The 16,826-nt window shown below is 42.3% G+C and overlaps 1 protein-coding gene and 1 non-coding gene across 4 annotated transcripts in view; both read right to left on the bottom strand.

The window, feature by feature from the left end:
• The window catches only part of PPP2R2B (protein phosphatase 2 regulatory subunit Bbeta), a 315,483-nt gene that overhangs the window by 145,050 nt on the left and 153,607 nt on the right, over window positions 1-16,826 (bottom strand). The window lies entirely within an intron of this gene.
• TRNAV-GAC (transfer RNA valine (anticodon GAC)) lies at window positions 16,747-16,821 on the bottom strand. The gene has a single exon. It is a non-coding gene; the product is annotated as a tRNA-Val (tRNA).

The following is a 16,826-nucleotide window of genomic DNA, read 5'->3' as shown; positions in this document are numbered from 1 at the left end:
TTTGCAGGCTACTATAACAGGAATCTATCTTAATCAGAATCCTAATACATGGGAGGGGTACATACATGGGAGAATACATACATGGGAGGGGTAGCAAACACCCAAGAAGATAGAATTAAAATTCAACAAGGCTTGAATACTCTGGAGAAGTGGGCAGCTGTGAATAGGATGCAATTCAACAAAGACAAGTGCACAGTATTACATCTGGGCCACAAAAACGGGAAGCACAAATACTGGATGGGGGATACACTTCTGGGCAGTAGTATACGTGAAAGGGATCTTGGGGTAAGAGTGGACTGTAAACTAAGTATGAGCAGTCAGTGTGATGCAGTGGCAAAAAAGGCTAATTCAATCTTGGGTTGTATCAAAGGGGCCATAGCGTCGAAATCGCAGGAGGTCATAGCCCCTCTCTATACTGCCTTGGTCAGGCCACACCTGGAGTATTGTGTGCAGTTCTGGAGGCCTCACTTCAAAAAGGATGTGGACAAAATCGAGAGGGTGCAGAGGAGAGCAACGAGGATGATCAGGGGTCTGGAGACTGAGCCCTACGATTAAAGGCTAAGTTGATCCAGTTCAAAAATCTATTGACAGATCATGATCCAGCTTCCTCCCATCTTGTTATAAACCGTCACTCTTTTGGTTGCCAGTAGTACATTAAAGTCATCTCCAGTGATCTAAGGTTAACTCCCTTAGAAAATAGAGACAAAAGGTTCTCCAAACATTCTGGAACCTCCAAGAGACAGGAAAGGCTTTTTGGACTGTCACTAGCCACATGATTTGAATTTTTTTTTAGTATACAAAGGTTTCTATCATTCCATCTTTCCTGCTCACTCAGGACCCTAGACAGTGGTCCTTTGCGCTAGCTCCAGCTAAGAAACACAGAAAATACGAAGGCAAAAAGTGAATCCTTTCCTTGTTTCCCTGTTGTAGCAATGCTGAGGCATCTGCAGAGTGTGCAGAGAAATCAATGAAAATGGACCAGCAACATTAGAGAAGCAGAAAGGACTGGAGATGAAGTAAGTACAGATCTAACTGGGAGTCAAAAGAACTCAGGCAAAATCTACAAAGGCAAAAAAAGGAAAATAAAAACATAATCATACTAGCTCATTGGATACATTCTCTAGCTATCAAAAATGCCTGCTGCTACTGGAATAAGTACCAGGATTCAGCACCTCTTCACACTTCCAGCAAAGGCCAGGACAGGTTTGGGGTCTCCTTTCATAAATTTTAAAACACTGTGCCCGGTCAACCTGATGAAGTGGATCCTACCTCTACCCTACCACTCCAATAAGCAACATTTATTTATTTATTTATAATATTATACCCCGCCTTTCCTTTTGGCTCAAGTTTGAAGCTGTCCTCCAATCTAAGGACCCTTTCTCCAATGTAAGCAGCTCTTCTGTTGGACGAAGAGCCACAAGTTGGACGACAGCTCCTTAGGCTGGAGGAAGGCTACTTGGATGATGGTTGGATCCACTCCATTGGTATAATTCTAGAGGAAAACTGGGAGTTCACCCCTCATCTGGTCATGTGGGGTCAAAAGAAATAATGTAGAAGTGTGAGGTGTTAAACTTTGGGACATCTCTACCCCTCTTCCCTGGATCTATATGATATCTGCTTCTTATTGGAGCCTTTCTGCTAGCTAGTAGTATCCTGGCATTCTGGAGACACCAAAGAACTATAATCTTAGATACAGAGGAAAGATGGATTTTAAGGAAGGGAGAGTGGCCTATTACCATACAGGCAAGCAATCAGAGAAGCGTTGCTACTAGAAGAAAGTTCTTTGTTGGTTACGTATGAACCAGCAGACCAGTAAATATAGTGAGCCAATATCATTAGCAGATCTTCAATGCTGATATACTACCTATTTCTATTCCACTTTTGAGCCAAATATAATCCCAGATGCAGCAACTTGGAATGTGTCAGGTGCTCAGGATCACCTATCATATTCAATACCCCCCTGCAGCCGAAGCTGATGCTGTTGGGGTGATTCTGTTATTTGAACCTGGGGGTGGGAAACTGAGAACAGGAGGTGTTTGTTCCTGTTGTAATCTCTCCCGAGTCTGGGAGCCTGCTGACCTTGAGAAGTCCATGAATCATACAGCCTGTTTTCCTGTCTGCAGTTAGAGGACTGTTAGGTGAAAGCGGGGGGGGGGGGGGGTTAGGAGTAGCCCTGGGGAACCTATTTCTGCTTGATACTTGTCTGTAGCCTGCAGTCCTAGCAAGGATGGCATTAAGCATATGATACCGGCAGCTTAGCAATAAAGAACTTTTACTCATGTCGTGAAGTCTCTTGAGAAGTGCCTCGCATCCTTCCAGAAGGCTGCGAAAGTCTGCAAGATGGACATTCAGGTTCTGTGTGACACCAGCATTTTTTAATTATTTGTATGAGCAGTTCTGAAAGTCCCCTTTCTTCCCATGCTCAGCTAGCCTCTAGGTAGAAGTTATTAACCACCTTCTCCCATATGAACCTGCCTGTCCACACCAGTCATCTTTAGAGGCCCTGCTTCAGGTACCTCTGCCATCTGAGGCTAGAGAATGGGGCTTCTCGGTTGTGGTGCAGAAACTCTGGAACTCTCTCCCTAGGGAGATTCGTCTGTATCTGTCATTGTCTTCTGACAGCAGGTGAAGACTTTTCTGTTTTGCCCTCCTCCCTTTTTGTCTGTATGTTTTTATTTTACTGTCAAAAATTTATATATACATTTTATATACTGTTTTAATGTTTTAATCTGCTGTTCACCACCTACGGGACCCTATTTGGGTGGAAAGGTGGCATATAAATGTTTTAAACCAACCAACCAATAAGAAAAGTTCCTGCTGTGTCGAATGCAAAATCCCATCTGGTCAAGGGGTCTAACTGATTAGAATCAGGGTTGGGGCCACTTTCTGTTGCCCTGTAGAATCATCTACCCTCTGAAACTTGTAGGATATCTACAGACAACACAAACATTTTACTTAAACTTGTTTTTAAAGTATAGCTGATGTGGTTCTCACAGTTGTGTTTTTAGAATGTAAGTCCATGCGACATGTGTGGCTTGACAAAACTGTATGTGAATATGTTGCTAGAAAAAACAGGAAGAATATTTTGTAAAATATGCTTCATGTAGTATGTATCCGCATAGGTGTCTAAAAGAAAAGATTATATTAAGTGTGGTCTTTGCAATGTTTTATTTTATCATTCTATGATGCGTCATGCATGTATACATCCCCCATAACTCGGAAACTATAAGGCATAGCCTAGGGAATTTTTATTCACAGAAGTGACTTTGACATGTGAGATAACCCAGTACAGCAATTTTAATCAAAATCGGAGATGTAGTGGTTAAATTTTAAAAAAAATTGTGGTGATCTGCCATGGAACAACCCTATTGAAGAAGATAACAGTGGTTACCCAGACCTCATTGCTGGTGGGAAGGGGCTCACTGTATGGTCCATTTTCAAGGGCTACATCCCACCATCCTGTTCTCTGCCATTTGGGCCTTGAGGTCCTTGCAAGGGCAGCAAGACCCTTTGGACCTTGTTGGATGTTGCCCTAATGTTGCTTGTTGAGAAGGGCCCCCCCTAACAGTTCAAGCTTCAGGGCCTCAAATATGTAGATCCGCTCCTGCAAGCAGTTTTAAGGGAAGGGTGACAATTACCAGTCTCAGAGAGAAGTGGAGGTCTACAGAGGAGAAGCAAAATTACCAGTGTTTCACATAGAGAAGAATTTCAAACGGATTGGTGGTGTGTGGACAGGTACCAAGGTGCACACACACAGACCACGTGGTTGGGCAGCCCAATTGTAGGGTAAAATGTACCCTGGGGCAAAACTGACATTTTTGCCCTGAAACAATCACTTAATGGTTTGTCCAGAGGTAGGACAATAACTTGGGAAAAGTCTGATATGACTATTTGGGATGGATAATAACTAAAAATATTGCTTGATGATCTAGTAAGTACCAGGCAGGAAGGCTATCAGATATACTGAATAGCCTGATTAGGTAAGTTGGAGAGGAAAGATGGAGGGAGATGTTGATGAGATTAGGGAGTTTTCTCAGGAAGCCTCGTTATCTCTGCTGCGCTCCAAGGTGTGGAGGGCAGTCAACCAGTCATTCCTCCCTTATGACTCATGTCTTGGTAAGCTTTCTGGTCTCCCGGCCAGTTGGTGTCCTCTCTGCCTGGGGCCAGGCAGTGTCTAGGACTTATTCAGGGTGTTTATGAGATTCCATATTCATAACTGCCACTTTTAGCGTGGGGAGGGGGTTTGATGGCTTACATAGGGTGCTGTTGATGGGGGGAAAGGCCCTGCCCACACCTTGACTGTGAACAAGGTTGTCTTCTTGCAAGTAAAGGGGCTGGGAGGAATGGGGTCAAGCGGAAGGAGCATCACCACCAACGTGAAGCTCCATGGGGGCGGCCTCCAGGCCTGCTCCTACCACAGCAAAACTGTTGGTGGGGGTGCAGATGGTGGGGAACTGCCATGGCAAACCAACTGACTGGTCTGTGGGGGTTAAGAAAAGTGAGAAGGCAGGGAAGAGCAGTGACAGCGCGATTTTCATCCCCACCCCACCCCCAACTTCATGTAGGTATCTTTGTTTCTGGCATCAGAAATGTAGGAAAAAATAAAAGTTGAAAATAGAAAACACAAAATTTTGTAGTAAGTGAATTATTTAAGTGAATTATTTGGTAACCATGTCATACAGTCATACTTTGTAACACTGAGACACATTACAGCAATTAATAAAGATATTCTTGAAAATACAGTTTATGCCTACAGTACAAGACTGCTCACTCTCTAATGCTGTAGACTTTTAGGACAATCTACTTACTAAAATTTGTTTTAAAAAGCACTTCACTCACCTTGTTTTGTTTTAAGAAGCATTTCAAAAGTCTTTTAAATGCCCCAATATTTATATTTTTTTCCATTGGAAAAATTAAGAAAAGTCATCAGGGGAGGAAATGACATTTTGCATTTTGGGTCCCCCCTCCCCCCCGGATCTACTCTCTCCACGCTTCTCCTAAGGACAGAATGTGAGTTCTGCCCTTTGAAAAGACTCAGAAACATGGAAAGAGCAAGCAAATTCTTGCTGTCCAGTCTCTGAATATATCATGACTCCTCAATTTTAGAGGCAATTAGTTGAATTCGATGGTAGATGTAAATGTTTTGCTTGTCACTTTATATTGTCGCCTGTCTTCAGACACACGTGTTTATTGCAACGCTTTTACAATATGGTGTGCAAAGAAGCTCTTTGAGTATATGTTAATTTCTTGCTCCTTAAATTACTGCTGAAGGCAGAATTCTCTAATTCTCTTTCTCACTAAATCAGCTGCATGGTGACCTACATTCTGCATGACCAGGATAAGGTGTTTGTTCCTTGTTAACACACCTTTGAAAACCTTGAGATTAACTGTCAATCCTACAAATCCATACTGTTTGTTTGCAATCCATTTTTAGCTAATCTGGGCTATGGATTACACATGCATCTCTCACCCACATGTGCCACACGAGATGGTTTGTTGATGGTTATTTCTTTTCCTTCAAAGAAGGGGCAGGATGGAAATTCTTTACCTTTATGGAGGACAAGTTAGACAATAAAATTGAAAGCAAATGCATTTACAAATTTAGTGCCATATACTTATTATATCACTTTAAAAAAACTCAAGAGAAGATTCATTTAAATTAATTCTGACAAGGAAATAAAGAGCTTTGCTGGAAGCTTCACTGCTGGCTGAGGGGCAAGTACACTTGAATGAAAGATCTTCCTCAGTCACTATTACATAGTCTGTAAGTAATTAGAACGTACGGGGGTAATTTGTTATATATTCTCACATTTCTTAATTGCAGGGAGGGATATAGAGAATGATGTAGGTCAATTGAGTGACTACAGAGCAGTTGCCATGTGTGTCCAATATAAGCCGCCAGGCAGGTTTTAAAATAGTTGTTCTTAAAATAATAGCAGGTGACTATTCGCAATTAAAGATGCATTCCATACCCTTAATGAAAACTGGTTCTGAAGATTGTTTTCATTCAGGCCAGTGCAATTAGGCGTAGCCAAAGCAAGAGGCTTGTTGATGAGCTCAATGAAGAAAAGAGGACATGTTTGCTGCCAGGCATGGTGAATGCTGACCACACCTTCATCCTTCCTTTGTGCAGCTATCTTCTCTCTCTGACATATGACATTCTGAGTGAAAAGGGAGATCATTATACATAGCCCAAAATAAGCATGCAACACTCAAGCAGGCAGATAAAGTTCTGTGGGCTGCAGCCAACTGGCTGGATTTGAGGCGTCAATAGATGGAAGGCTTTTAGACCTGGAAATGCAGCACAGCTTGGAAGTTTGCCATCTCACCTACAGAGACTCATTTCCTGGGGGAGCAGTAATTCAGTACAAATATTTAAGTGGTAAGGCAGGAAGACATTGCCAGATTTATGCTGCAGAAGGCTATATAGTGCACACATTTTGATTTTCCAGATCTCATAAGGAGATGGTCTAATGTCCATTAAACTTAGTGGAAATTTTTCAGTGGACCCCTTGGAAGGTGCCCCCCCTTCGAGGGTCACCGCAAGCCTCCAGTCTGTCAAGATGATTAATTCAGTTGGTTGCTATTGTGGAAAGATTTTCAAAAAATCTGTATGTTCTGGTAACACCTAGAAATTAATATTCTACTCTGCATTCAAGAAAAGCAAATGCCTGAAACTTTTTTAGAACTAATCTCACTTGAATGTCACAGAAATGGTGCAAAGAGTAATTTCAAACAGTAGTGGACTACTCCTACACTACTTCCCTCCCAATCTTTTCCCCATCATTTTCTGAAATAATTTTCCCTCTGACTTTGGTCACCATGAACAATTAAATGTGCCATATTTTCTTCTTAATCTTTTTTGCCTCCCATGTTGTTTGGTTCTACTGAGTATCCACATCTAGCAACAGATTTGTTTGATGTGCATTGTATCTTCAGAATCTTCCCATAATTTCCCTCTGTTACAACGGAGGTAGTTCAAATAAAATAGAAGCATGGAAGATTAGCCTGTAGATAACATCATCTGGTAATGTGAGTCTCAGTGACTAAAAGGTTATTCTTACATCCTGAACCTTAAAACCCCCATTGCTAATATTGCTGGGAGAAGGTTTAATCCAATGAACTGGGATTTACGAATGATTTTTTTTAAAGATTGAAAACAGCAGGTTAAATGCTTATTTGATACTCATTCATGGTTCTTTGCACCAGCAGAGTGCAAGTGGGCACATCTCAAAGGTTATGATTAAATGCCTTGACAACCTGGAAGCCGATGATAAGGTATTTTCCTCTGCTACCAGACGTACAATGCATCCTCTTGAAAGGTGGCACAGCAAGTTTCTTAGAAAAGGCAGCTTATGCTTGGCTTCATTTAACGTCAGCTGCATTTTGGCACCTTAACCCACTGAAAGTGTATGACTCTGATATCAGTGATCAGATAAAAAAAAATTAAACATCAGCAATATATCTTCTGCTTCTCAGTGCTGTTGATGGAAGTTGTGCATCAAATGGTGTCTCCTGATTTATAATATACCAGGTAAAAGATCTAAACAATTTTATTTCAATTTCTCACTCCAGACCTTTAAATAATCCAAAACTAACAAAAAGCCTTGCTCAGACTCAAGGTTTCTGAAGGACAAAAATCAATGTAATCATCAGAATTATCTCCAGCACACTTTAGGAACAGAGTTAATTCCCAGCAAAGAACCTTTGTCCATTAAAATGAATTCCATCTCAAATATAGAAAGAATGATTTTCTTATTTAAAAGGCTGACAAACGTAGAGCATTTTCAAAGAGAAGGAAAAAATCTAGAGCTGCCGTTCAATAAATCTTGCTGCTGTTGAATAAATCTTGCACTAATTGTATATTACCTATTTTAACTAAAACTTGTTGCTCTGGAAGAGCAACTGTTGCTCTGGAAGAGAATCTACTTTAAATCTACATCTCAAAGCAAAAAAACTTGAGATGTCTAGGCTAAGGCAAAAGGTGGTAAGAATAAATTTTGTTGTGCAGAAAACTTTCTCAACATCCTACTTTTAACTTCCCACACATTCTGTTTACTTGGATCTCACTGTATAGTGCAAACTAGAGGTGGGCACGAACTGAAATACGAACCAAAGTTCATGAAGTGGCAGTTCATGGGAGCTCTTTTCTCACAAACCGTGAGAAATACCAAGTTTCATATTTCGGTTCATCACTGCAGACAGCCTGGTGCTGATCGATCAGTTTCCTAGGCAATGGGGGGGGGATGGGCTCTCTGCAGACCTTATGCTGACACAGAAGGGACATTTTCATGAACTGAATGAACAAGTTCGTGAACTGAGGCAAGTTCATGAATGCTTGTGGTTCGTGAAATTTGACAAACCACAAACTGCATGATTTGGAATTTTCCCGGTTCATGCCCATCTCTAGTGCAGACTCATATACCTATTATACTACAGTCTTCCAAAGAATAGGTAAGAATCCCAAATACAGGTGATGCTTTCTTTAAATGACTGATTCTGACACAAAGATCTTGCACATAAGCCATTCTCAACTACTTTATTCCAATGATCCCCCTCAAAGTAGTCTCTGCCTATTTCAAATATTCCAACAGGTACAAGAAAAAGAATACTGTCAATCTCCTTTGCAAAGTCTCCTCACTTATTTGTAGCTTCATCCTTGGATTTTCCAAACTTCCCGGTCTTCTACATAAAATGGGGGCGAATTGCTAAAACTCGAGAATGGATTGCATACATTGGAATGGGTTCCATAATTTCACTCCATGTGCCACAGTCTATTCAGGTTTCAGGAGGGTAGCCATGTTGGCTTGCAGTAGAACAGCAAGATTTTAACCCAGTAGCATAAAGACAAAAGGAGCTTGACTCTGAAAAACCGATAACCTGGAAATCTTACTGGTCTTTAAGGTGCTACTGGACTTGAATCTTGTTATCCTAGTCAGTGTCTTTGCTGGTGTTCAACTTAGTCAGAACTCTGTCAAATCCTCAAACTGGATCCAACATTTCAGTCAAGAACTCCTACCTGGGCACAACATGGAGGGCATAGCTCTTACTCCACTTTGTAACAGATTGCCAATATAGCCTTGAGTTCTTCACTGCCATTTGCCACCTTGTTTTTGTTGGCAGGATCAACCAGGGCCAAAGTAGATTCTTGGGACAGCTTTGGAAATATCTCTCCATACTGGTAACATGTTACTGGGTTTGACATCCACTTCACACAGAAGTACACACTCTGGAAGAGTGCTCCTGCAGTTTCTCCTTTGGGGGACAGACTCAGTTTTGTCACCATTGTGGTTGGGAAAACACATGGAGCTATATACATTGCTGTATGAATGTGACCCACTTTCTAATTTGAGCCCAAATTCACACTAGGATAGCCTGGACATGAGGAACCTATCTTCCTTTTGCAAGCTCTTGCTCCTAAAGCTAAAGAAGTTCGGGGCTCAGATGCTATAACAGGCTTCAAGGAATTTGCTCAAACTGGGCAGTGAACAATTCAAAATGGACTAAGGAATCTGCTGACAAAGTGGTGAAAGTCTGCAAAGAATACTGTGGACCTGAATATGGTGATAGCAGAAATAGTTCACTGAGGGGGGAAATAGTTCATTGAGGGGGGAAATTAGCAAACTCGAGTGACAATATTGTCAATCATATAGCAAAATACCCAATACCAGAATGTCCATCTAAATATACACAATTCTGAACACCCCCACATCCTGAAATGTGTTCCACTCAAGAAAAGGAAGACAAATGGGCAAAGAGATACAGCTGCAGGAAAGGCTTGGCTGGTTATAGCTATCTGGTCCAGCCAGGTCTGTTTCCCAGGTCTTCCCACATTCAGACAACCCCTAATCTAAAAGACAAGTCCAAATGGATTTACTTCATTTCTACCCCAGCTTTCTCTCCAGCGAGGACTCAAAGGTAAAAGGTAGGTAAAGGTAGTCCCCCTGCGCAAGCACCAAGTCATTACTGACCCATGGGAGGATGTCGCATCATGACGTTTTCTTGGCAGACTTTTTTGTTATGGAGTGGTTTGCCATTACCTTCGCCAGTCATCTACACTTTACCCTCAGAAAACTGGGTACTCATTTTACTGACCTCAGAAAGATGGAAGGCTGAGTCAACCTTGAGCCAGCTACCTGAAGCCGGCTTCTGCTAAGATCGAACTCAGGTCATAAGTAGGGGTGTGCAAAGGCACCCTGATTCGTGTTTTCCGAATCTGCTAAACCCGAATCAAGAGGCTGATTCGGGTTTAGCAGAAACCCGAATCGCCCAGCCGATTCCGGTTTACCGATGTGGATTGATTCGGATTGATTCGGATTGATTCGGGTTTTTTTTCAATGGGAAAAAGCCCCCCCAGGCTTCTCTGAAGCCTGGGGGAGGCATTTTCCCACCGAATCACCCCAAATTTGGTGGGGGCCTTCCTCTAACTCCCCTCTAACAACCCCCCAAGTTTCAGAACGACTGGACCAGGTCCCCCTATCCTCGCCTAAAAAAAAGATATAGCTTTAGGTTGCTGCTGCTCATCTTCATTTTTTCCTAAGGGGAAAAAATGAAGAGGAAGGCTTCCTTTGCCAGGGGTGGCATTTTGCATGCAAAATGCTCCCCTACCCTCAGGGGCCCTTCTCCCATCTTTCCTCCCACCCCCACCAAGGCTCAGCCTGCTCCCACTTGGGGGGGCCATTTCATGGCCTCCCCAAGTAGGTGCTTTTTTCTCTACCACTTATAGCTGGGGAGGCTTGTCTTGCCAGGGGTGGCATTTTGTATGCAAAATGCCCCCCTACCCTCAGGGCCCCTTCTCCCACCTTTCCTCCCACCACCCACCAAGGCTCAGCCTGCTCCCACTTGGGGGGGGGGCATTTCATGGCCTCCCCAAGTAGGTGCTCTCAGCCCCCAAAGTCCACCCCTTACAGCCCCACACAAATCCAATTCCCCCCCAGCTGCCACACACAGACCCAAATCCCCACATTAGCCCCTCACAGACCCAAATCCACCCCCAGCAGCCCCACACCCATAACCCCAGGAACAGCCTGGCAAAGGCCAGCCCTCTCCCTTTGTTCCCTATGCTGGGAACTTCTAAACTCTCTTTCCCTGGGCAATTCTGCACAGCCCAGGGGTGCCACAATGGTGGGCACACTTCTGAGTGCCAGCTGGTCCCTGTGAAAGAGCACCTGAACCACAGACACCCTCCCTCAAATTCCCCCACCACCTACAGAGATGGCTGGCCAGCCAGCCCCATTGTTCCCTATGATGGGAACCAACTGCACAACAAAGAATAAAACACGAACAACACAAAATAAAGTTTTTAAAAAATTATTTTCTCCCTTTCAAAGTACAAGTAGGCAAAGCATTATGACACATTACACCAGCAGTCCCCCACACAGAAAAATAACACAACTCACTTAACATCAGAGAATCACAAAAGCACAATTCCTGTCAAAAACACTTTATTTCTTGAACAGCTTTAGGTTACACAGTAGGGGGGGCACAACAGGTCATGATAGCAGTGTACTACACAAAATAATACAACCCACTTCACCGTTTTTGACAGCAATTGTGTTTGGGTGATTCTCTGATGTGAAGTGAGTTGTGTTATTTTTGTGAGGTGGAATGCTGGAATGCCCTTTGGAATGCGAAATGCCACACCTGGCAAAGGAAGCCTGCCTCTTCATTTTTCCCCATAGGAAAAAATGAATGAAGATGAGCAGCAGCAACCTAAAGCTGTCTTTTTTTAGGCGAGGATAGGGGGACCTGGTTTGGGGGGCCATAACACGGCCCCCCAAAGTCCAATCGTTCTGAAACTTGGGGGGTTTTTAGAGGGGAGTTAGAGGAAGGCCCCCACCAATTTTGGGTTGATTCGGTGGGAAAATGCCTCCCCCAGGCTTCAGAGAAGCCTGGGGGAGGCTTTTTCCCATTGAAAAAGCTAACCCGAATCAACCCGAATCGATTCGGGTTATGGCGATTCAGAAAACCCGAATTGATTCGGGTTTCTCCGAATCAACCCAAATCAGGGTGATTCGGGTTTTTTCGGGTTTTCCAAAAACCAAACTGCACACCCCTAGTCATAAGCAGAGTTGGGCTGCAGTACTGCAGCTTACTACTCTGCGCCATGGGGCTCTCAAGGACCCAAAGAGGATTACACTTTTTTTCTCCATTATATCGTCACAACAACACTGTGAGGTCAATTAGGCTGTGAGTGTGCCCAAGGTCAACCAGCAACTAGAGTGGTAGAGTCAGGATACAAATCTGGGTTTTCCAGAGCCTGGTCCAACATTCTAACCACTAAGCCACACAGATGGGGATGGACCTGCTGCACAGTCGTGGGTGGTTTGAAGCTGGTCACAAGCCTGCGCTGCCAGGGGTCCAAACAGTAATCCAAACAAAATCCAGGTGGTGAAAAGGTGGGGAGGCAAGTAATATGTGCCAGGAATGGGATTTTTTTGCTCAAAACCATGGTTTGAGGCAGGCAAAAGCTCAATTTGGAATCAGAGATAAAGTTCAAAACAAAATATTTTTTTCTCCAGGATTGAAGAGCGGGGATGGTGCGGGGTGGCTTCGAGACTGGCTAAAGAGAGTGATTCAAAGTGCTGGCAATATTTCCAAATAAGAGAGAGAAGATTTCTAGGAGGGAGGAGGCATGTTGGAGGCAGAGCTGGTTACCACACTGAGTCTAAGAAATTTCAGCAGTCCAAACAGCCTTGTAGCAGGGAATGCTAATATGCCCATAGTCCTTTCTAAGGCTTGGCAAGGATGACCGGACATTTGTACAGATTAATTGCAGAGGAAATTGTGGTTTCTCTCTGCAGCTACTGTCGTGTGTATGTTTGTGTGTGTGCGCGTGCATGTGAGTGAGTGACAGTGAAAGGAAGGAAGGAAGGAAGGAAGGAAGGAAGAGTAAGGTTCTACTCTACCTGTTAGGATCTTGGTTTTTTCAGTGTTACTGAGGTCCTGTCTTAGTAAACAAAAACGAGCACATTATCAAGATTTATAAAAATAGTAAGTTTTTAATAGATATTTTAAGTATCAGCAATAATAGCTTTCTCTTTTAAAAAATTCTAGGTTGAAATAAAATCTGAATTTTAAAAAACATATATATTTATACTGATCTTAGGAAAGGCTGTTTTTCTTTGTAAATAGGAAACTTTGTAGAAAACAACTCTTTCAGTACTAGGGGCCGTGGAGAGGCAAGTAATCTTGGATGTTATCCACCGATCCATCTGGGTGACCTTTTACTCCTCTTCTATGCCTAAGAACTAGCTCCTGTCTACACAAATTAGTCATGGCTGCAGGTAATAAAAAGAGACCCTATTTATAGTCAAGTGACCACTGATAGCTAAAAATGATCAATACATCCTATACAATTATCTTAAATAAAAATATTGATATTGATATTTAAGAAACATTAAGTGTACCTTCTGAATTGTATAAATGCTTCATTCTGTTTTAGATCAATGTATTTTACGAGTATAACCACCATTTAGTACACATCTTAATAATAAATGGAATAGTTTGATTTAAATCTTTCTTAAAGGGGATTTTCTAATAGATATAAAATCCTGTACTACCAACAGGATCTATGCAAACATTTGAAATTGATTCTAGTAATAATACACTTCTAGATATTACAAATTTGGTTTACTTTTTATTTTATTCGCTTTAAAAAAAATAGACTGCACTAACGTCTAAAAGACCCCTGTAATAGCAAAGATAAAGTTAATCCAGTAATGTTTTTACCAGAGTAAACCCCAGAAGAGAAACACATTACTTCCCTCTGATGGAATTTTAAATCAGTTGTAAAGGATTAAACAGTATTACTGAGCTGATGATAGTGACTTGGAAAAGCACAATGGATTGTGGGTAATGACCATTATTTGCTCTGCTGTTTGTATTCTAGGAACAATGCTTAACTCTCAAGTGCCCACATGAGTTGTGCTTATGACTTCAATAGGGGTACTATGAATGGATTGCAATAAGCAAAGGTTAGCAGGGCCATGCGCTGATGGCATTGCATATGGCTTGTAATATTAAATCCCCCACCCTTTAAATACCTGTGCTCCCTGAGAAAAACCAATGTGTTTTTCCTTGAATGATGCATTATTAAAACAGCACCGTAACCAGAACTGAATTAGGAACATGTGAAAGATGTCAGCAAGTCACTCACCAGCTCAAGAAAGGCTGGGCTCAACCTACATTATTGCAGACTGCTGTGGTGTAGGCCCTGTTGTGCAGATTCTAATCAGCAATGGCACTTTGAAGGTCTGCTGCACAGTCACTGTAACAGCCCCCCTGACATTACCTAGTGTGATTCAGAGTCCCAAGGGGCTAGTGAACTCAGGCCAAGCTTTCAACGCCCCTGTAGCAGGACACCTTGAAATCCAAAAGACCTGCTCAGTGTTTCTGCTGCATCAGCTGCCAACCCATTACAAGGAGAGAGTGACAGATGTGTTGCAAATTAGTACGTGGATTTACTAATCTAATAGTCATTGAGGTAGGATAGTAACAAGATCACTGATTCAGAAGGCAGCATACTCAATTGGTTCACACACCACTGCTCCCTTCTGCAGAACGGAACAGAAACAATCTATGACAAAGACCTCATATATGGCTTACAGAATAAAGTGATAGGAACGAAAGGATATAAAACTAAAGAAAATCCCATTCTAATGTCACCATTGTTGAGATGCTCGAAGGGGCCATGGAAAACAGCCATGGCCATTTGTTATAGATCACACTGGCAGGAAGACTCCACACTGTACAAACCAACTGTGACAAGTTGAAACTCTAACAACTGTCATCTCATAGGAAACACTTTAAGGCACCCTTTTGTTTCTTTGGCCATGCTTTACATTTGGTGGGACATGCAGTGACATATATATGGGTGTATGTTTAACTCTTAGCCTTAAGCTCGAGTACTATTTATGCACAGGTGAAATATGAGGAAACAGGTTAAGTCTAGGCAACTGTGCCCAGAGCTGGCTCTTAGTCAGGCAGCTTTCTGCATGCACACACACACCCCAGCCAGCCAGATAGCTACAGAAGGGTGGGCCGTGGACCTGAGGACTGCAGCACCAGGGTGGATAAAAATCAATGATTTTTTAAAAATTTTTTTTAAAAAATCGGATTTTTTTTATTTAAATCGGATTTTTTAAATTTAAATCGGATTTTTTTAAATAAAATGCTTTTTGAGGAAAATATATTACCATCCAAAGGTTATTCCATCATGAAATAAAGATTAGTTTTTAATTATGTAGAATAAGGCTGTATATGTTTAATTTTTTTGGTAAATAAATTCCATTAATCCATTCACAATGTCATGCTCTTCCAGAGGTTTTTGTAAGATTACTGGGCAGTTTCTCTGCCTACAAGATATTATCACAGATGCTTGGTTTTGCAGTTCTCAAAACTGAATTTGCGTCAGCTCAGCAGAGATCACATGCCTCTTCTTCACAGCAAAAATGTTGTAACATGAACAGAGTTGAGAAAAAGACCTTAATCCTATTGTTCTACAAACCTATGAAGACAGAATCAAACCCTCCAGCGCTAAGTTTCAAGAAGTTCAGTGAACAGAAACAATATTTTTCTGATTGTTTGGAGTGGAATAGATCTGCACAAGAAGAAACTAAGTGTGAGGAGGGAGGGGCAAGCAGTACAAAATGAAAGTGAAACTTTTTGAGTACAATACTGCACAAGTCTTTGGATCTTTTGTGTGTATGACCTGAGGTTTATCACATTCTTTCCTTGGAGGAAAAAACCTATAATGGCAGCAGGCCGTAAAAGAGACCCAGTTTGGGAATACTTTAATGAAGTTCCTTTACCTATCGGTAAGGCAGGCATCTACTTGCATATTAAAGTTATACCAGCAAGAATTAGTCTTTATGTAGAAAACTATGATTTAAATCAAGCCTTAATGACTAGTGATTTAAATCATGATTTAAATTGTGATTTAAATCAGTTTGATTTAAATCAAATCCACCCTGTGCAGCACCAATTTGGTCTGCAGTTCACGTTTAAAGGAAGGGGTTGCAGGTGGGCTGGACACTTGAGAGCCCTCTGCCAGCCCCTGCTCTGTGGAATGGGCTCCCTGAGCTGGTGAGGAAAATTCCCACCTTGGAGATCTTCAGAAGGCACTGCAAGGCCTGTCTCTTTGCCAGGGCTTTTGTGGGGGTTTAAATGACAGGCATCTTTTAAGGGGGGAGGGAAAGAGGGATTTGGGGACTGTTGTTTTATTTTGGCTTTAACTGTAAATGTTTGTAATCTACTATTGAAAGCAGCCTTAAACCATAAGGAAAGATAGTTAAAAATATAATAAATTAAATTAATGAATGCTGACCATACACCCAGAAGGAAGGTGATGGACAGAAGCAGTGGCTTCTGGCACGAAAACCAGCCCTCTTTCCTTGGTTAACCCATCAGCCAAGGGGTGACAGTTTCTCTCTCAGCAGCTGGGCTGTCAGGTGCATCCAAAGGCCCCAGCCTGTGCTGCATCAAGACCTTAGGAACCTGTAATTAGTAAAGTTATGGCCTGATTCTCCCCAGTACAATGTGTCTAGGTGGCCCTCTTCTCCCCCCACCCATGAGCTGGTCCCCACTCCAGGGACAACTAAGGCCAATCCTAATAGGATACACACATGAAGCTGCCGTATACTGATTCAGACCATTAGTCCATCACAATCACTATTGTCCACTCAGACTGGCAGCAGCTCTCCAGGGTCTCAGTCTTTCACATCACCTACTGCCAGATCCTTTAACTGGAGAGGCCAGGGACTGAACCTGGGACCTTCTGCATGTCAAGCAGATGCTCTGCCACTAAGCCACAGCCCCTCCGATAC

Source organism: Eublepharis macularius, chromosome 4 (genome assembly GCF_028583425.1).
Source record: "Eublepharis macularius isolate TG4126 chromosome 4, MPM_Emac_v1.0, whole genome shotgun sequence".
Lineage (NCBI taxonomy): Eukaryota > Metazoa > Chordata > Lepidosauria > Squamata > Eublepharidae > Eublepharis > Eublepharis macularius.
The sequence above is the reverse complement of the archived record's forward strand: the minus strand, read 5'-3'. Positions and strand labels throughout refer to the sequence as shown.